The sequence below is a fragment of the Callospermophilus lateralis genome, unplaced genomic scaffold (genome assembly GCF_048772815.1).
Source record: "Callospermophilus lateralis isolate mCalLat2 unplaced genomic scaffold, mCalLat2.hap1 Scaffold_138, whole genome shotgun sequence".
NCBI classification, from domain to species: domain Eukaryota; kingdom Metazoa; phylum Chordata; class Mammalia; order Rodentia; family Sciuridae; genus Callospermophilus; species Callospermophilus lateralis.
The window spans coordinates 3,043,886-3,049,065 of NW_027512535.1; positions in this window are offsets into that span (position 1 = coordinate 3,043,886).

Genomic DNA, 5,180 nt, shown 5'->3' on the forward strand with positions numbered 1-5,180 from the left:
TGTTATTCCAGAGAACAGCATTTAATCTGATGAAGCCACTCTTACATAAACAAGAATCGGAGTTCTAGGTACTTGTAATCTAGCTGATGGAAATATCTTTTAAACTCCCAACAAAGAAGTGTATTTAGTATGACTGTAGCAATTGTAAAGTGACTTTAGGCTTAAGGAAAAAGTGTCACTGATTTAGAGACTGGTTGGGCATTTCAGCTAGTTTTTGCATATCAGAATAACTAGAGCATGGGAGGACTAAGGAGAGAACACAACTAAACATGTTAAGGAAACAAGAGATCTCAACTACAAAGAAAAATGAAGACCTCTTTTTTATATTGGTTGCTTAAAACCTTACATAGCTCTTGAGATATCATATTTCCTACATTAGATTCAAGTGAGTTATGAACTCCCATTTTGACCCCATATACATATTGCACAATCACATTTTTTACACATCCACGTTTTTACAAACTGCCATGTTAGTAACTGTTGTATTCTGCTACCTTTTCTAGCCTCTACTATCCCCCCTCTCCTGCCCTCCCATCTTCTCTCTCTATCCCGTCTGCTGTAATTTAACGTTTGGGAATTTGAAACCACACTTTAAACTCACTCTCCCCCCCTTTTTCCCTTCTGTCAAATTACTCATCATCTTCTTCTATTTCTCATCCTCCTCCTCCTCTTCCTCCTCCTCCTTATACCTTTAATTCATTCATCATACACTCATGCATTGGTTCATTCATTCCTTTCACATATGGTGTTGGGGATCCAACTCAGGACATTTGAAAGTGCGAAGCCAGCACTTTAGTGCTGAGCCAAAACCCCAGCACCTGTCTTTTTGATTTTATGACTGTTTATATGAAATTCAGAATCGCATTCTGCTATGGTTCACTGATATGTGGATTGACCTAGTCCTTGTTTTTTGGGAGACTTTTGGAAAATATACATGAATTATTAGGAGGTTGAAATGAAGAAACAAAGAGGAAATTCCCCAATTTCTTATTCTTAGATTCCATACTCTGGCTCTGCCAAACTACTGTAAAACCTTGTAAACTCTTACTCCCCATTTCTATATCATTGCCAACAAGTGAACGTTCACTGCCCTACAACAAACCAGAGAACTCACATTGAACCATGTTTCCCCAGTAGAGACCAAGACACAATACTTATTAAAAAAATACCCTAGTTATGAATTAGTAGGTAAAGCTTTATTTGAGTGTTGAATGTGCTCTAATTATGTGTTTCTGTGTTTGTTGATGTGTGTGGTGTGTGGGTGTGTGTGCTTGTGTGTAAAACAAGCACTGAGGTGTAAAATAAATGCAGGATTGCAACGGCCTTCTTAAAAATAAGAAGCAACTTTATCACATTTGAAGCCCAGTGAAGAATCTGCCTGATACTTAACCTACAATTAATTGAAATGTGAAAACTTCAGGCCTAGAAAAACAAAGCCAACATACATACTGAATCTAATCAGTCTGTCTCACCTGTTTTCTGATCACTCCTGTAAATAAACCTAAATTGCCAGCATAAAACATCAGTTGTTCTAAACGAATGGACGGATGTCCCCCATCATACGCTGTGTAAAATACATGGAGGAGCCAGCACTGCTTGTTATCTAGAATGACTTCTGCCTGAACTACTATTGGAGAATTGTTGCTGATATACTGCGGTTCTTATACCAGTAAACTGGAATGAAGATAATTTCAGGCTGCAAAGGAATACATTGATTTTACTAACTGGTTTTTGGAAAACACTGCCATAAAAAATTATCAATATGTTCATAAAGGCATCTACATGTCTCTTCACAAGGGTTTTACATAATGGGGGAGGTGGTGAGGTCCGGATATAACTGAACTGTCCATTAGTAGGTAGAACAATATAATGGGAATCAGAGTGCACATTCCAGTTTGCGCTCAATCTAGGTAACATGGATTCATCTCTGTGTAATAGGCCTGCTTCTGGAAAACACAATGTAGAGCTCCAAAAGAAGAACGATTCTTTCAGAATACCATGTTATGTTTGTAAATAGATAGACAGATAGATATACAGGAATCAAAAATCTGAAAACGGTCTGGAAGTGTACATTTCAATAACTTACAATGTCAGTAATGGGGGATTAATAGCAGATCAAGAAGACTGTGTCTGCATGCGAAATGGTTCAATTTTTGAAAGAGTTTTTTAAATGAAAATGGACAAAAAATTGAAAGGGTTACAGTAAGTGTTGAGGAGTGACTTGGCAAAAGGAGCACAGAGGTGAGAAAGAATTAAGTAGAGTTCAATAGAACCAGGTATAATTTCTGTACACATGACTCCATGAACAGGAGCAAAGGGGACAATTAAAGAAATCATAGGACTAAGGAGAGATCAGGATTAGGAGGGTTTGTACTAGTCTAGAAATGCTGACCTGAAAACCAATTAAGTTTTCAACTCCTTCTTTTGAGGAACATTAGCTGTGCCGTGCTTTTCAAAAATGACTTGTCATAACTGATTTATGCCCATGTTAGCAACTCTTCTGAAATTACTTTGAAAGTAGACTAATGTGAGAGTTTCTCTTTAGAGATAATTCAAGTTACTTGCATAGGAAGTGGCAGCAGGACTGGGGATGTTGTAGCTCAGTGGCAGTGACCTTGCCTAGCTTGGGGCTGGCCTGCCATGGACTTTCACCCCAAACACTTGCAAGAAAAGAAAAGGGAGGGAAGGGAGAGAGAAAGTTGGAAGGGAGGAAGGCAATGTTGGAGGGATGCAGGGAGGTAGAAAAGAAGGAAGAAGAAAAGGAGAAAAACCAGGAAGGGAGGAAGGAAGCAAGGAAGGTAGGAAATAGGGAGAGCACAAGGGCAGGGAAAGGACTGAGTCACTCAAACAAAAGGCAAGGGACACAAAGACCAATAGAGTCCATAAAAGCTTTTTGAACAGTTTAGTCAGCTTTAGAATTTGAGTGACATCAAACTGAATGTTATTATGACTGGATGGAATCTTCCTACTAACCCCGCCTTGGCCTGGCCTAAACCAAATCAAGGGGTGGGTGGCATGGAGAGGAATTCTCTCTGGCTGGAGTGGGAGGGACCTAAACCTGTGGCACATGAGGATGCACTTTGTAGGGAAGCGGACAAGACTCCCCTGATGGGCAGTTGAGCACAACAAGGCTCCTGGGAGCCTTTGATCATGGCTCCCACCGCCATACGCCCACCACCCACCATACGCTCAGCCCCTGAAGGGGATTACAGTGGTCTGCTCCGTTGCCTGGTGCAGGATGGAGTTCCTGACCAAACACCTGAGTGTCCACAGCCTGTGTTGGCCTGCCTGGGCAGGCTGTGGTTGTGGTGGCAAGAGTGAAAGCTGTCTTGGCGTGATGGAGGAGCCAAGGGCTGCCCCTCAGCCATCCTAGTGGGTGGTTCTGGAAGAAGCACCCAGGGTTGTGGCAGCATTGTCCGAAGGCATGAAGCCAGGCCATCTTCCTTTTGGCTTTCCTTGGGAGTTGGTGATGTGTACAGCTCTTGGATTTTTTGGTGTTCTCTCACTCTTCTGGAGAGATTTTCAGTCGGTTCGTAGCAGGCTTTACGTGGGAAGAGAATAAAGGCTGGCTCTAAATCTTGCTGGACTTATTGAGGCAAAATGTGGACTTCTTGAAAAAGTGAGCCTTGTTGAAAAAGAACATGAAGGCTTAGAATCATCTTTAAAGGATTGCAGGTTTGAGAAGGGTTCAAGAGAAGCACAACAGCTGGAGGCAACCGACGAAAAGCTGCATAGGCCTGAATCCAGCCATGGCGTTGAAATGCTCTGCCTAGAAGAAGAGCTCAAAGCACAGAAGGCTCAACATGGTCAACAGGATGAAAAGATGGCGCATCTATGAAGAAAGATACAGTCCCTCCAAGGTGAATCTGAATCCCTCAGATCACAAATAGCTGAAGCTAAAACAAACTGGAGACTCTTTCAAGTGAATGAGGAAGAACTGAAGCTGGCAATCAAAGAGGTTTTGAATGAAGGAGCCCTACTTCCGCCAACGCAGAGACCAACAATACAAGGAGAAGCTGAAGCACAGAGGGAACAAGGAGGTGTCCAATATAAAGCAAAAATCATATTAGAGGACTCTAAAGTTGCTGGAGAACAAGTTCTAAGGGACACAGAAAATCACATGGAGTCTCTGAGTGAATGCTTGCTGAAGATGAAGGATAGATCTTCTCCAAGCCTGGGAGCCCAAAGGGAAGGTGGTCACATGGAACTGGGAAAGACGAGTGAACCCGAAATTGGTGCTCACTTGGAGGATGAGTCCAAATGAGCTTTGAGGAACCTGGTTTATGCTGATTAGCTAAAGGCCTCCTTAGAAATCTTGGAAGGAGGAAGAAATCAAAAATGTACTTTCTCATCTGAAGTGGAGAAAACCACGGAAGACCTTACAGAACACCTTAAAAGTCTGCAGACTGAACAGGCATCCTTGCAGTCAGAAAATGCACAGCTGCAAAGTGAGAATGAGACCCTACAGAAGAACTTTCAAGTCATGATGGAACGGTATCAAGAAAATATGATGAAACTGCACAGGAAATTAAGAGTGGAGGAAAACTACCGTGTGGAGCAAGAGGAGAAACTTTCCAAAGTCGAAGAAAAGATGAGCCATACAATAAAAGAGCTGGAGACCTACAGAAAGAGAGCCCAATATCTTGAAGAACAATTGCAGAGTACCATTCGTTCCTGCCTGGGGATGATTATTTGCTCTGAGAAAGAAGCACATGCTAGTGAGTTGGCAGCTCGGATTGCTGAAAGAAACCTCAGTTATTTCAGGAAACAAAATGCATGCAACAGAAAAAAATTAACTGAGAAGGAGCTTAGATTTGAACTTGGAGAAAAAGATCCCTATGATACACTGGATGTTTCCAACTCAGCAATGGGCAGAAAGCCTTCTCCAAATGGGCCCTCACCAATAGGTCACCCTTCATCTGAAAGGAGACCTCCTCATTTTGAAAAGAGTGGTCCACTCACACTCTCAACTTTCACTCCAGTGGGAGGAGGAAGAGGGTCAAGGGGCCCTGGAGAATCCTCTGGACCATGCGACTAGCAGTAAAGGAAGAGAATCCAGCTGTCATAAGTTCACTGATTTTCAGAGAGCACCATCTCAGACTGGGCACCTCTGTCCTCCAGGGGAACAGGCCAGCAGGCTGATGATCCCTCCGCCAGGCCAACCATATTCTTCTGATGCA